The 23738-nt window shown below is 45.5% G+C and overlaps 1 protein-coding gene across 5 annotated transcripts in view; it reads right to left on the bottom strand.

Moving 5' to 3' along the window:
- The window catches only part of TRPM8 (transient receptor potential cation channel subfamily M member 8), a 77844-nt gene extending 68261 nt beyond the window's left edge, over nt 1-9583 (bottom strand). For 4 of the 5 annotated variants that reach the window (XR_015773068.1, XM_088058692.1, XM_088058691.1 and 1 more), the window contains exons 1-4: nt 9505-9583; nt 9094-9211; nt 8814-8946; nt 3589-7205 (exon numbers count right to left, since the gene is read on the bottom strand). The gene's annotated coding sequence lies outside the window, so the exon portion shown is untranslated. The remainder of the gene's footprint in view (nt 1-3588; nt 7206-8813; nt 8947-9093; nt 9212-9504) is intronic. The other variant, XM_088058693.1, reaches the window with a different exon arrangement.
- Between the last annotated feature and the right edge of the window lie 14155 nt (nt 9584-23738).

Here is a 23738-nt window from a genome sequence, read left to right as displayed (position 1 = left end):
TCTATGCATTTTGGTAAAGCTCTGCCAAATAAAAGGGCCTGAGGAATAAGCCAGATGAGGGGGGAAGGCATAGGAAAGAATGTGCAGTGCTCATGGTGGGGTTTACACACAACTCAGGCTGTGAGGATCTGCTCGCTGGGGACGCAAAGCCAGCCCAGGAAGCACAGCTGAGCTCTCCCACACTGGCATCAGAGGCACTGAAGAATTTAAGGACTCCATTTGGGACAACTCATTTAAATGCCTTAGACTCCAAGCAGCAGCCTAGAGGTGGGGAATGCAATAATGAACCCGAGTGCTCAGGTCACCTCCATTACAGAAGCATTTTAACCTCTTTGGAGAAGCTGCAGCAACTGGTGAACTTCAAAGCTGAGCCTACAGACATATGCTCCGTGGCTAGAGAGGGCTGGCTGCTATTTCTGCATGTGCTTTCCTGGGAAAAGCCAGCCTTTCACAAACAAGTTCCACTAGAGAAATCACTGTATATTCATTCCTTGCTCCCTCAAAGGATACAGCTTGCAGGATCCTCCCCAAGAGCAGCTCCAGCAAAGCACAGATGGATGACTCTGGATTTACCCTTCCCCAGGTTGCCTGAAGCAGTCAGGCACTATTAAACTCTAGCTATCATTATCCTAATCTAATAGGTCACAAAACATTATGGCATCCTGATTTTTGTGCCCATTCATGCTGTTGTTTGTTAAAAAAAATTCATCCCAAAGGCTGCCAACCCCTGCCTTGGTCAGAATCACTTTTTTACCTTCTCACCATCTGCTCTGAGACCTCAAGGGCAAGTCAGTGTGAGTGCAGTCTGAGCTGCAATTCACTGGGTTACATCAAATTTGAAATCATCCAGCAGAAAATGGACCTCATTGCTCCTGATAACTCCAGGAGAGGCAGCACTCTGCTGCCCAGTCCAGCACTACCAGGACCACTGCAAAGAGAGAATGTTTTAGAGATGCGTACCCATAGCTTGAGTCCACCTACAGTACAGCCCCATCCATCAAAATCCTTCTTTAAAATCAGCCAAGCCTGATTTGAATGGATAACATCCAAACCCAGACTCACCTGGGTCCACAGTCTCCTGAAACCTCATCAGATCAGATTTTAATTTCTTATCTGGTGCCTCTCTGCCTAGCATAGATACTTTGTCTTAAATAAAAAAAATAGGCCCAAAATATGAGGTGGACTTTTTGGGCCCTATTTTGGGCCTTTGCCACTTGAAGAATCACTGCAAATTCTCCTCTGGCCTCCAATACTTCTTTCCATGCCAGTTAGGCCAAAATGAGACATTTTTTGCAGACTAAATAAACAGAAGAAGGGATGAAAAGAAGAGGTCACAGTCCAGATTTCAGCACTGAACATGTCATACATGGCCTTTTCTGTACAAAAAGCCCAGATAAACCTCAAAATCTGATTATGTAGATTATTCTCTCACGTCACACTTTGATACTCTTATGCATTTCAAGGCTTCTAAGGTGGCTGTCAGAGAGAAGGGCTTGCATGAGGCCCTCAACAGAGAGCTACCAAGGAAGGGGAAAAAAAAGTGGATTTATCCTATCATTCAGCAAGCTACCACAGCCCTAGCAGGAAGCTGGGGGAGCCTGGCATTCTGCCACAAGAGAAAGCCCAAGGAAAGCTGTTCTCTTTTAAGCCAGCCATATGGAAATGAAGCCCTGAGCTGCAGCATGGTGAGAGCTGCTCTTACAGCAGCACTGCTCTACTCACAGAGTAGATCTGCTACACACAGGCAAGAAGGGAGGGGAGTGTGTGGGCTCATTGAGCCTACAGAGAAATCAGGATAAACAGCAAGTTCCTCTGAAAACAGAGCTGGTGACCCAAAAGGGGAAAATGTAAACCTGCAGATAAACCATGCAACAGCATCAGCTCATTTGGAGCATGCAGAGCTCACCAAGATCAGTGGCAGGACACGCCTGAAGGATGGGGTCATCCAGAGGGACCTGGACAAGCTCGGGCAGTGGGTCCATGGGAATCTCATGAGGTTTAACAAGACCAAGGGCTGGTGCTGCACTTGGTTGCAGGCAACCCCCAGAATTAATCCAGGCTGGGATGGAGCAGCCCTGAGAGAAGGACCTGGAGTCCTGGTGGGTAAGAGCTGGACCTACCCCAGCCCTGAACCCCTCGTGTCCTGGGCTGATCCCCCAGCATGGGCAGCAGGGGAGGGGGAATTCTGCCCTGCTCAGGTGAGACCCTACCTGCAGAGCTGCCTGCAGCCCTGGCTCCATCAGCAGAAGATGTGGAATTGCTGGAGTGAGCCCAGAGGAGGCCACAGAGACAATCAGAGGTCTGGAGCAGCTCTGCTACAGGGAAAGGCTGGGAGAATTGGGATAGTTCAGCCTGGAAAAGGCTTTGGGTAACCTAATTGTGGCCTTCCAGTACCAAAGGGAGCCTACAAGAAAGGTCTAGCATTTTAGCATTTCTTGGCTGGCAGAATGAAGTTGAGAGTCACATTAAATTCTGAAAATCTTTGGAAGAAAGTTTAGTGTATTTTCTAGTGAGTCACTGGTCTGTTACCACTGCCAAAGGAAAGAAAGGGTAAGCAAAGCACTGCTGTTACCCAGGACTACCTAAAAAGTTGTGGGTTTGGTAACCAAGGGGAGACACAGCTGCACTACTGCACAGTAGAAAACCAGCCCTGTCCCAGTGGCCACCCTGTTTGCACAACCACTCAACCCCAAGCCTACTGCCAGCCTCATAAATCTCAGATGAAAGGGATGTTTCTGTGGTAAGATGCTGGCTGAGGCACAGGGCCCCACACCGAGGGTCTACTTCAAGCACCGTGAAAAAGCTGAGCCAGCCACTTCTGTGCTCCACCTTCTTCTGGTTCAAAGGGAGCAAAAACTGCTCCCTCACTGAAAGGTGAGAGCCATTAGCAACTGCAGGGACTAACTGCACCCACAGTGGTCTGAGAAAACGGGACTGCAGAGTACGTATTGCACTACCCTAAAAGATATAAACAAAGTGTTACCCCAATTTTGTTTCCTTTTCTACATACTTTCAACTCCCTCCAAGCCTTCAAAGTTGCAGTCAAGTCATTTTTAGCAGATCAAAGTGACCTAAGCCTGGTATTTTTACTCAGTGCATTTTAAAACTGATTTATTTACCAAAAGCTTCCTAAAATACATGGAGTTCAACTTGAACGTGTTAGACTTGGCTAAAAGCCACCCTATTCTCTACTGAAGGCAGGAATGCTATAGAAAGTAAATATATTCCTATTGTCTTCAGGTTTCTGTTAATCTCTTAGAAAAAAAAGTTAAGTAAAAAAAAAAATGTATTTGACAGTCACTTTCATACCATGAAATACAGTAACATTTGAGCTGCACTAAGGATTAAAACAAGTACTGCCAGGGACAGCTTAGAGCACAGTTACACAACCCAAATAAGAATATAATGAAATAAGAGTATCATGCCTACAGGATTTTCACAACCCTGTTTAGTATTCTTTGCGTCCTGCATCACACCAAAGACATTTCCAAGTGCCCTTCAGCTATCACAACCCCTTGCTTATTAAAGGTTTGTATTTTAAGCAGAATTCAGCACCGATTTCCCTCGCTTCCTCCTTGTACCCCTTACCTTTTCCCTTTGATTGTTACTCCAGAAAGAAACAGGAGTATAATCCCTGCCTTTTCACTGAGTGTGCTCACTCTTTAAACTCCTTGGTCCTCCCCTCTATTCAGCCCTTGCTCCGCGGAGCTCACCCGCACAGAGACTGAACCATCAGTGCCTTTGCTGCTGCTTTCTCATCTTCCCACGCTGCGGGCTGCTATTGCATTTCCCCGGCTGACTCCACCTCTCCTCTTCCCACTCTCTTTCCTCTTTAGATTCACTTCAAGGCCAACTTCCCTTCCTTGCTGCTGGGCTCACACAGCTGGGAGTGTAGTAAAGCAGGGGGAGGGGAGCGGAGCAGGGAGCTTTTATTCAGCAACGCTTCCTTAACCAAGCAGCTGCTTTGAAGCCCCAAGGTCCAATTTCAACTGCTGAAGTTGCCAGTAATAAAAAACAGCTAAATATAACAGTGCTTTCAAAAGGCAGGTTTGAGGTGGGGGACTCCACTGTTAAAGCTCTCCAGCTGAAACAGAGTCAGAATCTGGAAACACACAACTTAGATGGAGTAGCCAGTAAACACTTGCTGGAATGAATATTTGGAATTACAGAATGGGTTGGGTTGGCAGGGACCTTAGAGCTCATCTCATTCCGTGGGCAGGGACACCTTCCACTGCCCCAGGTTGCTCCAAGCCCTGTCAAAGCTGGAAAAATTCCAGGGATCCAGGGGCAGCCACAGCTTCCATGCCAGGGCCTGCCCACCCTCACAGGGTTCTGTTGCTTCTATGACAGCAGCTAAATAGAAATTAAGGCCTCAAGGAAGGCAAATTTACATCAATACTGCAGATTCCACAGGTTAAACTGATGGCAAAGGAAGCAGGAACCTTGGCAAACAAAGCTGCCGTTCTCGGCATAAAAAAAGAAATGTTCCATTGATCTTGGGAGTCTGTTACTTACCCAGAGCAAAGCCTGAAAGGTGATGGTAAGAAAGCTGCTGAGGGATAGGATGAGTGGCACAGAAAATCACACCAGTGGTGTTGTCACTGCAAAGACTGCTCTGCAAAGAAAGTTTGACTGCCATATCTCTAGGCATCTACAAAATCACACCTCCAAGTCACTAGAGCCAAAGTAACACACTGAGAAAAAAAACCCAAACAGGAATAACAAGTCTAAAAATAGCAATATTTGAGTTTACACTTTTGGACAATAGTACTTTCCACCCATTCATTTAGCCAGAACAAATTCTCACTCTTTCCAGAGTCTGAATTTGCAATTCGTTGTGGCCATTTATTCCTGTAGCACTCCTCTTCCCCTGCTGCCCTTTCCATAATGATTTCCTCATAAAACAAATGCATTTTACCCCCCTACAGCCCATCACTGCACACCACTCAGAAAATCTATATTCAGTAGTTTCCACTCTCTCCCTCTCTTTCCCTGTATTTTTCTGATACAAGAAATCTGTGCATCAAAATATTTTTAAAACCATATCCCAGCTGCATTGGAAATACTTTTTTACACAACTGGGTTTGGGGTGGTTTTTTTTTTTTTTTGTTGGTGTTCTTAATGATTACCACAGTCGTAAATGAAAGGCACAATTTCATTCCTTTTCTGCAAAGACTGAAGGATGGGGAGGGAGGTGATCCTGCCTCCATACCCAACACTAGGGAAGCTACACCTGGAGGAGTGCTGTTAAATGTGGGGTCTCCTTGTACAAGATAATGGATTTATAGGAGAAAATTCAGCAAAGGACCAAAAGAGGATGAAGGGACTGGAGCATCTTTCACATGGGGACAGTTTGAGAGAGCAGGGACTGCTCAGCCTGGAGAAAAGCTCAGGGATGATCATATCAATATGCCCAAGTACCTGATGGCACTTGGAATGAGGCACAAACACACACGTGAAATTCCATCTGAGCACAAGAAAACCCTTTCTGACCATGAGACTGGTCACACACTCGAACAGGCCCTCCAGAGAGGTTGTGGAATCTCCAGCTGTGGGGATATTCAGATCCCAACTGGACAGGCTGCTGTCTGACCCTGCTGCATCAGCAGTTTTGGGCTGGGTAATCCCTTCCAGCCTAAACAACACGAGTTTAAACTGAGGATACCTGAGAGATTAGACAAAACCCATATAGTGACACTGCCCCACCAGTTACAACCATGTCTCTGAGGTAGGACCAGGGCTGGAATCGAGTTCATGCAGGAAACAGTCCTGAAGCCTCTTTCATTCCCTGACCAGGGAACAGCTGGCAAGCCTCCCCCAAACCCTTTCTGGGACTTATGGAAATGCCAATAACAGAGTGTATCTTCTCCTCACTGGAGGGGAATGTTGATTATCTGCAGCTTTTGCTGTGCATTTCTCAGAGCTCAAATACATCCCTCCCCAAAGAAATGGGTAAGGGAGCCTGCCTTGAGCAGCATCTGGATCAGCTTTGGACACGTGTGTGGGCAACAGAGATGATGCCACACCCTGGCTCAATTCATAAAAAATGTGATTAAATTTCCAGAAGAGATGCTGGCCACTTACACACCCTTGATTGAAGAGTGAAGATTTTATGCATTTGTAGGACAAATCCTTTTTTCACCCCTATTTGTTTCCAAAAGCTGCCTGTGGCTGGCTCAGCTCTCCAGCTAAGCAATGATGGATCTATGCCAGATGCCACAGCAAGTAAGCTCAGTACCTGACTTAACTGCAGATTCCTTAATGCAGGGGATCTGATACTGCCAAGGGGTCCAGTTTTATTTCATGAATCTTATCTTAGATGTCCTGAGTGGTAGCTTTAACCACATCTGCATTCTCACACAAGTCACTGCACACCTTGAGTCAGGAGAGCTCACTGAGCTCCTTTTCTAAAGCTGAACAGAGGCAGCACAAAAATAATCCCCTTTTACTCAGAGTTGAAATTAAGGCCTTTGTATGCAGTCACAAAATGCAGTCAACTGACTCACAGTTGAATGGAAAATAAAACCAAATTGCTTTCTAATCACACTTTAAACCCACTTTCCCCCTAGGAAAGGTTTAAGAACAAAAATTGGACTAATAATACCTCAGAAAACCTCAAGGTAAACAAAAGCTTATTTGTGAGGAACAGAACAAAAGTGGGGTTTGCTGCTGCCAGATGCCTCCTTTCCTAGTGTGTGACTCAGCCAAAGGCCTGACAACACTAAACTGCCAACAAAGACAGCTCCTCTTCACAACTCTTACATAAACACCATAAATCCTAATTATTAATTGCACCCAGAAGGTAACACTGAGGTTTGTAAAGCGTTGGAACAGGCTGCCCAGGACAGGGATGGAGTCACTGTCAAAAGCCATGTGGATGAGGCACTTGAGGACGCGGTGAACACGGTGCTGGGTTGGTGGCTGGACTTGATGATCTGAAAGGTCTTTTCCAACCTTTGGAACTCAAGGATTCCTGGGCCATCAGGTGGCACAGAGGAACCTGCAGAGAAGTGCTCCTGCTTCTTATCTCTTCACAATCTTCAGTTCACCTGTCAAGAGCCCACAAGCACGGACACCTTTGGGCACAAAGCCCTCAAAGATGTGATGGTATTAAGACACATCCTTTTCCAGGTAGAAGATGATGAATGGTTTTGGAGCAACCCCAGCCAGAGGCTTGGCTTTATACAAAGCTTCTGCAGGAAACCCTGGCAAGAGAGAAAGCAAGGGGAATTATATTACAGCAAATCACAGGATCCCAGATTGGATTGGGTTAAAAAGGACCTTAAAGCTCATCTCATTCCACCCCCTGCCATGGGCAGGGACACCTTCCACTAGACCAGTTTGCTCCAAACCCTGTCCAATCTTGAACACTTGAAGGGATGGGGAGTCCCCAGACTCTTTGGGCAACAGCAAAATGCTTTAAGTGTCAAAGGAATGCCCCAGCTGGGATGTATTATCCAGCAAGGACCAAGTGAAACCTCAAGTCACAGACTCCCACTCAAATACTTTAGAGCTCCAACAGTCCCCTTAGGGACAGGACAATGTCACCTTGCTGGGAAAGGCTGGAAGGACCACCTTTCTTCACAGTGCAAGCAGCAGCCACTCTTAAAGCCTTGATATGTTGCTGAGTCTAGAAATAAGAGTCAGCTTGTCTTCTGCTCTGCCCATTTCTGTGCAGAGCTTGAGAGATTTATTCTGTGCAATAATGAGCACAACCACAGCCCTTACTTCTTTCTTGGCAGCTTTCTTGGCTTTATTAAAACATTGCATTGCTCAATTAGATTAAACCATTTCATGTCAAGATTTACACCAACCCTAAAATAAGTAATTTTGCTATGTATGACTTTTTCTTTACTAAGCTTGGGGAAAATGCTCCCTAACCTCTAAACAAAACTGCAGTTAAGAGCTGAGTGTTCACAGCCTCTGAAAAACAGAAGCTTAGCATCCCCAAGAGATGGCTCTATCTAGAGGTCTGGAAAAGCCATGTCATAACAGATTTATTGCTGAAAAGATTATCTGACAAATGCTGACAGCTTCTCAACTTGGCTAACTGAGCCCCTGCTCTCTGCTTGTTCCTGCCTACCTCCACTACAGAGAGCAGAAAGAGCAGGACAATACCACAGCCCCCACTCTACATTCTTGCATCAAAGGTGTCTATCCCTAGCCACAGAAATCCAAATCCAACCAAGTTTTTGGCCTCAGAACGATCATGGAATTCTTGGCTAGACAAACTCAAGCCTAGTTCCTGAGGCAAGTGCTAATGGGACATTCCAGGTGCCCAAAAGTCAAGCGCTGCCAGCTGGCACTTGACTCTTCTCTGCATCAAAGGGACCAGCAAAGTGAAACACTAATGGCCAAGGCAAAGACAACTTGTTATTGGAAGTTGTTGGATTATTCCACTGCCAGTCCCTTGAGTTCCCATGTGATTATTTTACAAGCTAAAACACCCAGGCAGCAATAATTCTCTGAAAACAAACAGAGAGACCTAGACTCAGCATGAGGAAATGACTTGTTTTCTTAGGCAGTTTTTAAAGGTACAGATCACCTCTTGCAGGGATCTTTTCTCCACCCCCTTCATTGTGCACAACTCCCTGCAGTTCAGAAGCTCAAGCTGTACTTGTGGATATCTCTGCTCAAGACATTTCAGGATACTTTATACTGGCAAGACTTTGCTCCTGCCACAAACATAGAAACAAAGCTTTGAAGTCACGGTTGAAAAACACAGTTTAAAGACGCACCTAAAGTTTTACTGAGCAAAGAAACTTCCAATAAGGAAAGGAATAACCACAAATATTAGTTAGTGATTAACTTACTCAGAAGACAAAGGAACCTTGTTTGTGTGTGGAGTATCCTCCAGAGCAAGAAACCGAATGAGATCATGTTGGTCCAGTCTCACTGCAGAATTCACACAAATGAGGCTGAAGCACTTCTCACCATTAGTCCTTTCTAAATTGCAAAGCAATGGGTAATTATTTAGCTTACTTTCAGAAATACCATGGCACCTATATCCAACTCCTTCCCTCAGTGCACTGATTAAATAGCTGAGAGTTGTTTGCATCAGGTGTTTTATAATTTCAGCAAAGCCATACTCACAGCACACAGAGAGGTGGAACAGCTGGAGGATCACAGAAGGAAATCACAGCTCCTGGTGGCCAATTTCCTCAGGTTCCAACACTGCAGGAGGTGCAGTGCCTCTCCCAGAAGTGCATTCCTGAGGAAAGCAGGCAAAAACAAACCACAGATTTCAATAAAACAGCCTAAACCCCTACAAGGCATTTTGTAATCCTACAGCATTCAGGCTCAGAGCAGGACGTGTACCTGCCTTCCTGCCTGCACATCTAAGGTAGAATCAGCAACATTAAAGCATCTTCTGGGAGGGTCAGTGGATCATGACAAAACCTCTTCTGCAGCACAGAATCACAGGGGGCCTGGCACATGGCCAGGGGGGTCCTCCAGCAGTATGCTAGGACAGCAGGCACGCAAAGCCCATCCCAAGGTTCTTACCTAGCACAGGAGGCAAGTCAAGACTCTGGAAAGCCAGGCCTAGATTTGAGGACTTGCAAATCCCCCTCTTCTTTTCTTATCCCTACCCAAATTACAGTCCCCCCCACTCATTTCAGCCTCATTTATAGCCTTATGAGGAACGAGGCACAGCTGGGGCAGAGCCTGTGCCCTCACAGCTGCCTCCACCCAAAACAGCTGCACCTGAAGGATCTCTCCAGCAGCACAAAGAGCCATCGTTCACTACGGCCCCAGCAGGGAGGTGCCAAGAGATAAGGGGAGATTGATAAAGAGAGCGCCCACCACAGCCATGGCACAGGGAACCTAGGGCAACTTTGGGTGGCTTGTTTTGTTTGAGCCTCTACTCCACAGCTGTAGAACAGCTGGCAGCAGTCTAGGGCCTGAGGAAATGGCTGGAGCTGTGGCAGGGCAGGCTCAGGCTGGATCTCAGGGAAAGATTCTTCTCCCAGAGGGTGCTGGCACTGCCCAGGCTCCCCAGGGAATGGGCACAGCCCTGAGACTGCCAGAGCTCCAGGAGAGTTTGGACACCACTCCCAGGGATGCCCAGGGTGGGACTGTTGGGGTGTCTGTGCAGGGCCAAGGGCTGGATTCCATGATACTTGTGGGTCCCTTCCAGCTCAGGATATTCTGTGATTCTATGGTTCCTTGACATAAAAGCTTTGTGAGGACAACACAAAGATCAGTGCTCAGCACCCAAAGTCCATCATATAAAAAAAGAATTCTGCCCTTCAGATCTACTCTGCTCTTGACAACAGCCTCCCATCCTAAGTTTTTCATAGCTTGGATTCCAAGAAGAGCTCATGAAGCGCAACCCTTGGGATTACACTGAGCTATGATATTAACTTTTATTTATTAGATTCCCAATGAGCAGCCCTACTGCAAGTTTCTTTTTATAGCTGTTCAAATTAAACATGTATGACCTGTCATCCTGTAGTCTGTCTCAGTGTTATCTCTCTGCTGAGAAACACAATGGAAAACAACAACATTCTGTCTTCCACAGCCAAATAATTTTTAATCACCTTAGCCACAGAATCCCTATTGGTAATCTGTCCTCTGGGCCCTCCTTGTTCTTAAAGCAGAGGCTGATAGAGAATTCAATTAATGTGTCCCCTAAGGATAACACATTCAATCACACTAAGTGAGGAAAAGCTCAGATGGAAAAGAAACTCCAGCTCCAAACTTCCAGTGGAAAGTCTGTCATACTGGGCAGGATACCATTAGTCTCATGAAGTAAGGAAAGGCTTTGGGTTTCTGCCTTGGCAACAAAAAGCTTTGTTGCTGCTGAATTTTCCCCCTTTTAGGATGATCTGCCATCTTAATCCAGGGAAGCCCAAAGGAGTTCTCGGGGTCAGACCTTCAGAAGATCAGTGTTGGGTCTGCTGCACTGATTCAGTTTTCCCCATCTGTTGAAGAATAAACATATAAATCCTATATGCCACCACTTCCACTGCTCAGGTGCCTAAACCATGATCCAGTTAGCAGAGAAAAAAGCATGGATTAAATCCCAGCCCTTTCTGAAGAGCAGAATTCTCAATGGAAAGCTGTATGCTGTCCAAGGCCCTGCCTAGCTGGAAGTTTCTGCTGGAGTATTTATCACTAAGTCACAGAATAGCCTGAGTTGGGGGAGACCCACAGGGATCATTGAATCCAACTTCTGGCCCTGTACAAGGCACCCCACAATCCCAGCCCGTGCCTGAGAGTGTTGTCCAAATGCTCCTTGGGCTCTGACATGCTTGGGACCATAACTACTGCCTGACTATCAGGCCAGAACACCATCTGGGGAAAGAACTTTTTCCTAATATCCTGCCTAAACCTGCCCTGACACAGCTCCAGCCACTTAGCTCAGCTTCCCCACATCATCTTCAAACAGAATATTGTGTCCCAGTCACACAGACCTTGAACAAAACCAACCATTGTCTTGCTCAAGCAGGGTAAAGCATGAAGAATTTCAAGCTCCTCATGCATGGTCAAAAATTGTCCAAACCAACTCAAGCACAGAACAAACCTGCAGCTTTTAGTGGATTTGCTCTCCATGTCACACATATCATGGGTTGGAACTAGATGATCTTTAAGGTTCCTTCCGCCCAAACCATTCCATGATTCTATGATCAATTTCTTTCCATTGGACCTGAAGGCATTCTGCAACTCCAGAGGACTTAAGCTTCAGAAACATACATTTAAAATAAATTTTTCACACATCCTGTCGCACCAACCTAAAATATGCAGGCACTGGGTAGAAACCCAGCTTCCCAAACCATCCTGTTGCCAGCAGCTTCAATGCTGCATAAACATACCCAGGGACAACTGCTGAGTCACAGCAGCAGCACGAGATTATCCAAGGTTTGAAAAATCTGGATTTCAGAACAGAAACCGCTGTGTTGCTGTCAGTTAGCAGAGAAACAAAACACAGCATTGAGGGGGGGGTGGGGAAAAAAAGAAAACAAAGCCAAACTGTTGGCTATGTTGGGTAACTTTTCCAGTCTTCCCAGCTTGTGATAGTGGCAGATGGCCCAGTCTGTAAATTAGCAGTTACCAGATGGGCCCCCTAAGTAGCTTTACTGCAGTAAATTGATTTGTTCGTGGATTTGGTATTAAAATGTCCTTCACTGTCTGGGTAGTGTTTGGCCACAAAGCTGCAAATTCCACTTGATTGCAGGGAAGGCCAAAACCCCAAACATTTCTATTGGGAAGCTGTTTCCTCGAGTTTACTGGTGAGTCCCAGTCACCAGTCAGGTAGGTGTACTGGAGGTACTTGGCTCTGCCAGAAGGGCCAGAGCAGACTCAGGATTTGCATGATCCTTGTGGATCCCTTCAAACTCAGGATATTCTATCACTCTACCATTTAATTCTGGTCATGGGTGACAAATACAGACAACTTTGCAATGAGGAGCTGGGAAAGGACACTGTGACCTAGGGAAATATCTACTGGGTTGACACAACTATTTCAGGACACAATTCTCATTGTGGCTGAAAACAGGGAAGGAATACAGCTTACCAGATACTTCAATGCCATCCATCTGTCTCTCTCCTTCTTCCCTCCATACCCTTTGCCTCTCCTCCAACCATGTTCACAGAATCACAGATTTCCTCTGGAAATCATCCAGTGCAACCCCCTGGGTCACCTAGAGTGCATCCAGGTGGGTTGAGGATGCCTCCAGAGAGGGAGACTCCATGGCCTCTCTGGGCAGCTGTTCCAGTGCTCTGTCACCCTCAATGAACAGAAGTTCTTCCTCATGTTGAGGTGGAACTTCTTGTGGTTTAGTTTATGGCTATTGCTCCTTGTCCTGCCACTGGGCACCACTGAGAAGAGTCTGTCACCACCCTCTTGGCAACCACCTTGGTGAGATTTGTATGGATTGATGAGATCTATTCCCAGTCTTCTGTTCTCCAGACTAAAGAGGCCCAGCTCACACAGTTTCTCCTCATCAGAGAGGTGCTCCAGCCCCCCCTCATCATCTCTGTGGCTCTGCTGAGCCCTCTCCAGTAGCTCCTTCCCCTTCCTGAACTGTAGAGACCAGAGCTGAATGCTCTGAATACTCTCAGTGTGGCCCCAGCAATTCTGCTGATGAGCCACATTCCCAGATTTTGGCCCTTCTCTGTCTCTTTTGCTGCTCAGCTGTGCAGCGAGCTCCCTGTAGCAGTATGTGCTGCTCTTTTATCCAGGGTTGGAACTTGGGGTGCAGAAAGGCACTTTTTGTACTACTACCCAGGATCTCTACTCCTGTGTCAATATCTCAAAAAGGATGGAATTACTGGAAAGAAAAGAAGGTCAATATGTGAATTTCCTCCATTTCATGGCACAGGCTGATAGCAAACATTCCCTAGCTTTGGTTGTTATCCTTCCAGACCTCTGCTCAAGTGAGAGGAAATTGTCTCAGCAGTAGTGAGCCGGAAGCTAGAGACTGACATTTATTGAAGTGAAATACTCCACATTCCTTAGATTTCTTAATAAACCCACAAGTGTTTCCATCTTCCTTGAGCTTCTTTGGCATGTCCTGGCATGATATCCTGTAGGACTCAGTCCCAAAAGCCTTTGCATACATTTTAGTTTGTGTCAAAGGCTGGCAAACCATGACTTAATCCTCCCAGTGGTCCTCTGCAGCTGCGAGGGCTATAAAGTCACCAGGGAAGAGTGACAAACAAAAAGAAATTACTCAAATTTCTGCAAGAGTACTGTCACATGATGGTTTATAGTTCTAATATCTGGATATTAGATATATAGCTGGCAAAACAAACCAGTTTTCCTCTTCAAGCCTGGAGAATTAAATCATTTGTCAGCCTGAAAGCTCATATTTCCTCAAGTTATGCTGCTGACAACAAACAAATGGGCAACGGAGCATTGTTCCATCTCCCTTTTTTCCTCCATGTCCATTTCTTCTGTTCTTTCAAAAGAACTCCAAGTTAGATCTCCTACCACATGTATAAGTACATACTATTACTCCTAATTATTATTAGACTCAGACATCTTCACATGCCCACTTGGTCCTTAATCCAACACTAAATGATCAAAACCTAATCCTGAAAATGGAAAGAGCACCAATGGCTGGAGATCAATGGCTGTGACTGAGATACTTTCTGCCTTAGTACTTGGTGAACGTATCCAGCATTGAGATTTGGATAGCATCCAAACCCAAACTGCTGTGCTACAAACCATTGCTGCTGAATTTTGTGTTTTTCTGCTGGAAAAGGGGCAACAAGGCCATTTCTAAAAAAAAGTTTTTACAGGGGAATGTGTGATTTAAAGAGCTTTGCGCTCCAGCTGATGAGACTGTTCAAATTCAGCGAGCTGTAACTATTACATACAAGCTAACACACAACTGTTATGCTCCAAAAGAGCCTGGTTTACAACAATATCAGTCTGAAGAAACCATGGGGTGCAAAGCCTGCTGCATTGAGAGCTGGAGGAAGTAAACCCTGGGCTCAAGGGAGTGCTGGGAATGACAAGCAGCTCTCTTCCCTCTTCTCCTTCAGCACTTCACCCAGTGTCTGGATATCTGGCACGTCACATTTTCCCCAGAGAACTACTTGTTTTCTTTACTATCCCACCAAGCAGCATCCTACCCTGAGAACCAAGACAGATATTCCTACTGGAATGCAAAACAATCTGGCATTTTTCAGGATAAGGTTTATTGTTGGAGCTTCATTTCCTGTTGGTCATTCTTCCTTCTCCAACTCTCCTCCGCTGAATCTCAGTTTCTCTTCAGATTTTACCCATGACCTGGGCTGACCTGCCTTTTAACCTCTGTCTCTCAAGCTGCTTGATAGTCCTGTCCTCCTGTTCAGAAAACTCAGGTCTCTTGGCAGTGAAGCACAGAAATTTGCATTTAACATTTTAAACAGGAGCAACGGAAGTCCATGTTCCAGGAAATCTGTCTCTGCTGCTTGGGGCCTGTCCCCATCCTCATACAGATGAGATGTGCCTGCACTGCTCCTCCAGCTACACCTCAGCTCTCTGCTGCCTTCCAGACCATCAGTGTCTCTTCCATGGAAGCCTGAAATGATTTTTCAAGAAACTTTTGCTGATCAAGCAGCTTATTTGCATGCTTTTATCAACCTGCCCTGGAGCTGGGGAGGGCAATGCAGTGAGGGGACATGTTCCAGTCCCTCCTCATTGAAATAAGGTTCTGTTTATCAATAAATAACTGATATGAGGTGAAAATAATCAATTACTGTTCAAAAAGGAAAGGCTACCCTTTAGAACTGTTCTGTTTGGTGCAGTGCAAGTTATCCCACCTCACTACTAGCAACTGCCTTTTGTTTCCTCCCTCTTCCCAGACACCAAAATCCCAGTATGACCTTTCTAGCTCTTTTCAGTCATTAATTCCTTCCAGTTCAAGTCCTTCCTGAAGAGTCTGAAGCAAAAACCTACTGATAAGTTTGCAGTCCAACCTGAGCACTTGGCTTAGTCTCATTTTGGTGTCTTCCCTTCATTTACCATCCATTCCACTTTTTTAGTGCCTTCACCCTTGCACCTCCCATTCCTGGTCCATGTTTGAGATTGTGGCTTGCCTGTCTTGAAAGCAAGGAGAACACATTTATGCTCTTATTCCCTGTTTTGTTCTTGGCAAAACCCTTTCTCTCTGCATACAGCACCATGCACTACTGTGGGACTTTAGTCCTTGGAAGTATTTTCACTGGAAATCCACAAAGGCAATCCCTTTTACACATTCCCAGGATGCACAGACTTGCATTGGAAAGTTGTACTTCACCCTTTCTTGCACTTTGAAGTACCAAAAGGTACACAGGGAAATGCTGTCTTCTTCACCCTCATCCTCCTGCAGTGGGTATGAAGTATTGGAAAGCAGGCTTCAGCTTTTGCCAGGTTTTGTGCATTTTCCTTCTTTATCCTTCTCATTGCCAGGCAGGTCAAACAGCTGGACAGCTGCTGGGCTGTTATTTGTGCCAGGAGTGAGGGCTGTACAGACTCAGGCAGTTCATACACTTGACTGATAAAGTGCATCACCAGAGCAGGTTACACAAGCACGCCCAGAAAGCCACATATTGTGCACAGACAGGTAATGAGATAAAAACAGCTGAACACTGGGACTAGGGACTGGATCAGTAGGGTCACCCTAACCTGAATTGTTCATGGCTCAGCAGCTTCTCTGAAGCCCATCCAGGGAGCCTGGGCTGTAACAAAGCCCCTTGTGTGATGCAGCAGCAGGCAGCAGTACTGTGTGCACACTGAGAGCCTTCCTGCAGTGCAGAACACAGCGGTCTGATAGGTCACTGCAGAATCACAGAATGGTTTGGGTTGGAAAAGACCTTAAATCCCATCTCATTCCACCCCCTGCCATGGGCAGGGACACCTTCCACTATCCCAGGTTGCTCCAAGCCTCACCCAACCTGGCCACGGACACTTCCAGACAGCCACAGCTTCTCTGGGCAACTTTACCACCTGTCTGTTTTTACAGGTACTTTTATGCAATCTGAACTGACAATAAAAGGCTTTTCTCCTCTTCCCAGGCCACCAGCTCAAACTACCTCAAGCTTGGGACAAACATTTTTATTTTTTCAAACTTTATGGAATCACAGAATCATTTAGGTTGGAAAAGACCTCCAAGATCACTGAGTCCAACTTGTGACTGATCCCCTCCCTTCACCCACACCAGAGCCCTGAGTGCCCTGTCCAGGCCTTCCTTGGACACCTCCAGGGGTGGGGACTCCACACTGCCCTAGGCAGCCCCTTCCAGGGCCTGAACACTCTTTCTGTGAAGAAATTTCTCTTGATGTCCAACCAGAACACAACTTGAAGCCATTCCCTCTCCTGTCCCTGTTCCCTGGGAACAGAACCCAGCCCCCCCGGCTGCCCCCTCCTGTCAGGGGGTTGTGGAGATCCAGAAGGTCCCCCCTGAGCCTCCTTTTCTCCAGGCTTCCTGTCCCCTTGGCTGAGCCAGCAATGCTTGGGAGGCTGGAAGCTCACCAGCCACAGGCAGTCACTCTGCACATCATGTCCCAACCCTTGGCACAGCTTTGTCCTGCATGGCATCAGTGCCACTTGCACTAGTGAGAATACAGGAGCTTATGCAAATTATCCCCAAGCTAATGCAGAATTAATCCCATTTAAATATTCACCAAGTCATAGTATTTAGGAGTATAGAAAAAAAAAAAAGTAAAATAACTTACTCTTTTCCTGCACAGCCTACAAAGTCCTTGATTATTTTCTCTTAATGAAAAAAAAAAAAGAGCAAATGTAAATCACTGCATTTCATGTCTGTGGAGGGAAGGGACAAAACATGAGTTATGAAAGTTATGAAGTTTGTAGGGTACTAAGAATTCCAGCTCAACTGTTCAGAATTACATTTCAGCCCATTTTAGTGCACTTTTCCCCCATTTTTCTTGAACAGTGAAGCAATCAAGGCTTGAATAAAGCCTGGTCTAATGCTGAACTGATTCCCAGAGCCAAAGGGCTGATTTCACTCTTAGGTCAGGCACAGACTTGGCTCTGTGCTGTGACAGGGCACTGGGAGCTGTGTCTCAGCCCCCAAGTGCAGATGTTTAAGCACTGTCCACCAGTGATATACACACACCAGTGCAAAAAGAGGTCTTGCCAGGGAAAAGAAATAAAAGCTGCTGTGGAAGGACAAGGAAAGAGCATGGACTAGCCCACACAGAGAGGTGATGGTCATGAATCATCATATAAGCAGAACAGAGTATGGTTCTGTCATGTTGAGAAACTGATTCTTGTTACATTTTCCAGCTGCAGATCACTTGGAGACTTTTGAATACAGCAGCCTTAGTCATTCAGCATTGCACTTCAAAGCTTATTACTGATAATTGAGAAGCACTTACTTAAAACTCCTATTCACCAAAGTGACATTTGCATGTCAGCTTTCCCTTTGTAGAATGAAGTTTTTCCACACTGACCTTCCCTCAGACCACAAATCTGCAACTAAAACTTGAAATGTCGAGAGTGGAGTGAGTGCTAATCCTTAGCCATGAACACATGGCAAGTCCTGTTCAGAGCAAGGAAAAGGGTTTGCATTACATTTAGTTACAAGTTTCCCATTTTTTTTCAAGGACCAGCTTAGCCAGATAGGGCGAAGCTGCACAGCCAAGATTACAAGGGGCCCTAAAGGTTTGCTCTGCTATGTCCAAGTAGGGTAAACTTATTACACCAGCTCACATGTTCCAGAAAAAGTGCTGCAAACTCCTACTGGCTTCAACCAGCAACTTCTGCCACAGAGGCACAGGGAGGGTCTTGACTGTGATGATTTGGCTGGAATCAAACAAGGAGACTTTAGTTAGTGACTAGTTTTATTTGCACCCATTAATCAGATTTTATTCCTATTCTTTATCCATTTTAACTTCTGTGCATGCTTAGATTGGAGCCCTGACTCCATCCCCTTCCAGCAGAAGATATTCATTCCATACTGTTTTCTACAGCCTACAAATAGTTAATGGTCAATTTTATTAGGTTGCCCTTATCACCTGAAGTGCTACTTTGGCTCCTGGAGAGCCCAGCTCCATTGTCAGCTAAGCAAACAATTACTTCTCTCCCTCAGAATATTGGGGCAGGATTCAGGCAGTGCTCTGTGGCAGCACACATCTTCCCTAGCATCTGAAAGCTGAACAACTGCAGGGAATAAAGGGACAAACATCTGACTAAACTTCCAGTTCCAGTTAAAAAAAAGGAGAAGCATCAGGGTGACTTAATTGTGGCCTTCTAGTGCCTGAAGGGAGCTTCAAGCAGGATAGAGAGGGACTATTCACAAGGGCTTGAGTGCCAGGACAAGGGGAAATTGCTTCATGTTGACACAGGGCAGGGTTAAGTGGGATACTGGGAAGAAATTCTTCCCTATGAGGGTGGTGAGGCCCTGGCACAGGGTGCCCAGAGAACCTGTGCCTGCTCCATCCCTGGAAGTTTTCCAGGTTAGACAGGGCTTGGAGCAACCTGGGATAGTGGAAGGTGTCCTTGCCTGTGCAGGGTTTAGATTGAGGTGGGCTTTAAGGTCACTTCCAGCCCAACTCATTCTGTGATTGTAGGATTTCTGGAGGCACAGGATTGTCTGTTATATCATATAAAGCCAACAAGTTACCTAAGCTGCCAGGCTTTCATCACCAGATTTTTCATCCCTGCCGGGTACTGGTTACAAACCATCAGCTGTCAGTACAAGCCCGCTCCCTTAGATTGACTGATAACCAAGCAGTTTCCCCTCAGCCATATCGATATTCCTCTGCTGACAAGTAGCAGCAGGCCAGAGAGGAGCACTTGACATTTGTGCCCTGACTCCTCCTGCTTTGCACAACTCCTGCTGCTTTGCATGAAGCTGTGCAGCACCCTGGGAGCTCTGACAGGACAGACCTCAGAACACGCTGTACATCCACATCCATTCAAAGCTTGAACTTCTCAGGGCAAATAATGGTAGCTCTGGGGGTTACACTGAGATGCTTCTCCGCTGCAGAAGACAGCTAAAGTATGGATTTGTATTTAGCCACACTCTGTTTTTCATTAAAATCCAAATGAGCCTTAGTTTCCTTCTGTCAGATTGAGTAAGAAATACTCTCTGCTTCTTCCAGGCAAAGTAGTCATGCTGCCAGATTTAAGCTTTTCTTAATCTTCTCTGGGAATGAATTATACTGAGAAACCACTTGAACTCCTCTGAAACTACAATTTCCTTGAGTGGCAAGCAGCCCAATTCTATAAAAAGTATCAGTATAAAGACAAATGTATTTGATGAAGGTTCCTGCTGATGTCAACATGAGACACCAGCAAGGATGATGGGTAAAAACCTGCCTGTGCAAAAGAAATAAAGCCAGTTCTGTGTGGGATGAGTGTAAAAAACCATGAAATGCTGCCAGCTCCTGAATGCTGTTTGCATCAGTTTGGTTTTCCACATAAGGCATTGACATGCTTAATTTCAAAGTGATTCATAGCAGCATTATAAATTCTTTCACTGGTTTGTTTTGTTTGGAGCTTTTCATTATCAGGGTTGACACAACATGTTTTTTAGGGGCCTGACAGACATCTCCCTGCGTTTAGGAGCTGGAGATGTTTGGGAACACCTAGTAGCAAGTTTCCTTTAGTCTTGAGAGAAAGAAGAATCACTGGGAGTGATACTAAGTAGATAAATGAAGCTTTAGAGCTTTATTTCTCAGGCTGACCATCAGAGCATGTTTTGTCTGGAGTCAGGGAGCCATCAGGGCAGGAATCACACCAGGACCTGCCTGTGACAAGGCTGTGCTTCCAGCTGTAAAACCATCTGCAGCTCCAGCTCCCCCTCTCTGTAACATCACACTGATGGTCTGTTCACGCTCACACACACTGAAGGTAGCACAAAGTCTTCAGTCTGCATCAAACCCAAGATAAATCTGATAAAAATGGATGCTTTACAGCCCAGAGATCTGGGGTTTCAGACTTTGGTCAACATTCCAGTGAATCCTATTGCAACTGGAGAGATCTTATGTTCCTGAACTGCATTTTGAGAGGTTTGCTGACATAAAACTCAGGCACTGCAGGGCATGGTTTAGCTGAACTGTTGTGGTTTCATGAATCATGGTGCTGCCTCGTCAACCAAGAAGTCAAACCAACCACAGCTTCCCAAAAGGTTGCTAAAATGCTGTTTAGCATTTTTAATAAAGGGAAAATACACCCTCAAAGGCCCTGAGCAACCATTAGTAACACCCAGTGACAATAAATGAGTAACATTAGAGCGTTTTTGCTAAAGGAACTCAACTAATGGCTTTAACCACAGTAGAGAGAGGCTGCTGGGAGCTGGATTTGATGGGAGCCTGGAATCTTCAGTGATTCTGCAACTGCTAAAGCAGCCTAAGCACTGAGTGATGAGCTCTGTGAACTGAGTCAGCATTTACGGCTCCCTGTAGGAGAGGGAAAAGGACACATAGTAAATCACCCTTATTTTGACAATAATAAGTGATACAATGACATCTTAAACCTTATAAGTCCAATGTGTTTCTTCAGCTTTAGGTAGAAGTTTTGTACCTGAGGGTGTCAGTACATTTAAAGCTGATCTCATTTGAAACCCTCTTGGCCTGACCGCCAGTGACCATCAAGTAACAAATGGTGATGTTGCACCTTGTGGAAAGAAAAACCAACTTGAGCCATTCAATAAAACAACAATTAATATTACTCAAAATGAAAGCTCAGCTTTTTTCTATATGCTGGCACTGAAAGCTGCTCTGGAAGGGCAGCATGTCACAGAGCCAGTGCTTGATCTTGAGGCCTTTTCTCAAAGTCAAACCTCACAGAGAAACTTAAAAACAGCCTGCAGCAGGCACAGACACACATAGACATATACTACAGGCAGTGTGCTAAAACCAGAATTCAGATGAAAGAGTCGAGTTTTGCTTATTCACAAATACTGCCCAGGCTTGATCCTTCCTTTTCCTCATTTCTCACTGTGTCTTCTCTTTGTGTCTCCTCCCCTTTGCCATTACCTGAAGGGTATTATCAGCCTCAGAACAGTATAAACCATCACATCATCTGAGCTGCAGCTGCCACTCGTGGCTGTGTGGGAGCATTCCAGCAGCAGCCACATCCACACCAAGAGCTCCAATTGCAGGAAAGGATTTCAGCTTCTTTCCACACAACTTTCTGCAGAGAGATCCTTGCTTCAGCAGCCCAAAGATTCACGTCCCAGCCCTGTGGCAGTGGCAGCAAGCAGGGAGGCTCTGCATGGCCATAAACCAAATAAAATCCATCTGGGCATAAGTTCATATTTATTAGCATTTCCAGTGCACAGTGCTACTTTAATTCCCCGATGGCTCCCAGGCTGCTGCATCTCACTGATGAATAAGCAGCGTTTCTGCTGCTATTATAAAACAAATTACCTCATGCATGAGTGGCCTTAATATCAGTTCATGCTCCAAGCTGTTCTCCTGTGCTGACATATGTACTCCCCGTTCACCTCGTGCTGCTGAAGGCAGATTGGCTTCTGAAACCACCCATCAGATGGAGCAGGGATAGATCATAAAATAGTGTGTACAGCATTAGCCCCAGTGCATTCCCCATATTCTGCTCAGTGTAAAAGGGGTTACTGGGTAAGCCATAGGGCTTCAACCCCTCTCTTTCTCCTTTGCCATCCCAGCCTCACATGGCAGGTGTTTCTCTGCCTGTCATGGCTACAGAGCTCTCTCTCCATTAAGGCAGTGATATCTTCAGTGAGAAATTTTGACCTGAGCAGCACTGGACACCTCAGTGAGTAAATAACCATGGCATGGAAACACAAGTCACTGAAATGAGAATATTATAAACAGAAATATTCCCTATAAGCAGCTTGTGACTAAGCTCACTTTTGAGCTAATAACTTCCCATGGAGATGAACTCTGCAGGAAAGCTCACAGAGCTATAAATACTCAGCATTCATTAAAAGATCTTTTTTGTTGCAAACATTCTTTTCTGGCTATGCATCATGACACTGGTGCTCCCAACCCATTCTCCTTTCAAAAGCTGCAATTGTTTAACCCCCAGATCTGGCAGCTCTCAGAAATCCACAGGAAGAAAACATTGGGGCAGTTTTGAATATTATGACATTATTCCAGTGCCAAAGAAATAAAATAAAAAAGAAAAATAAAGATATGACAGGGAACAGATGCTATATCATGAGTAAGTCTAGAGTTTAATACTCTTCGTAAGTTTTAACATTTTGCTAATCTGTGAAGGAAAAGATACATTTTAAGGGCCTATGATTGTATTCTATGGGTTCTGAGGTAATGAGAATCGTGGATTTGTACTCAATTCCTGTAGTTACTGCCTGTCCAGATGCATTTCCAGCACTGCTCTGATGAGGAGTATGAACGCTGACCGACCGGGATATTTCTGTTTCCGTGTGGTTACCCAGCGTCAGGGCTGCACATCAGCATGGGACTTTTGAAAAGGCACTTGTGAATTGCAGCATTATTTGCATCCAAATGGTCTCTCAGTTGCAGATGTTCTCTTGCAACTATGCAGTGATGCTCCCTTGAGCAAATGTTTAGCTTATGCTAGGCCAGCTTAAATCCTTTTAATTTCATTACATAGACACGAACCACAAGAGCCTAAGATTTATTTTCCTATGTTGCAAGCTAGAAGCAGAGCAGACCAGTATCTTTTCACCTGGCTGTCTAACCACTGTTCAAAGTCACAGAGCAGTATTTTGTGTTCCTGCTTATTTCTTTAATTCACTTACTGAAGGCTTGCACTGAGACCCAGCCCTGCTGCTCTTGTTGCCATGTAGGTGTTTGGCAACAGCCTCCACACAGGGATTGTGGTACAATATTAATGAGCTCTTTATCATTGAACTATTAAATCAGGAGCTTCATGGATGCTTGACAGCAGGGCAAATTCAGAGAATCCCAGAATCCCAGAATGGTTTGGGAAAGGATCTTTAAGCCCATCTCATTCTCCCCACCATGGGCAGGGATACTTTCCACTAGACCAGGTTGCTCCAAATCCTGCTCTTGCTTCAGCCCCTAAGAATAATTCTGGTACAAAGTGAGGGTAGGAGTTCAGCTATGCAAGCCAAACTCTCCATGAGTCTCATGGCATCCTAGTATGCCCTTTTGTTGTACAGCAAAATGTTTTCTACAGCTGTCTGCTCCAGACAAGACCAGCAGCTGTGGCTTGGCCATTTTCTCAGCTTGGGGAAACAGCCTCGACTCTGTCTTGTCCCAGACTGTTTCTAGTCAGCTCGGCTTTTCCCAGCCAGCTCCATTTCTGGCTTCTAAATTTTAGCCCATAAAATTTTAGCCAGTGCCCCAGATTTTTAACTTGATCA

Source organism: Pseudopodoces humilis, chromosome 8 (assembly GCF_049639895.1).
Source record: "Pseudopodoces humilis isolate 2021_Gansu_Grassland_sample_001 chromosome 8, ASM4963989v1, whole genome shotgun sequence".
Classification (NCBI taxonomy): Eukaryota; Metazoa; Chordata; class Aves; order Passeriformes; family Paridae; genus Pseudopodoces; species Pseudopodoces humilis.
This window is presented reverse-complemented; position numbering and strand designations above follow the sequence as displayed.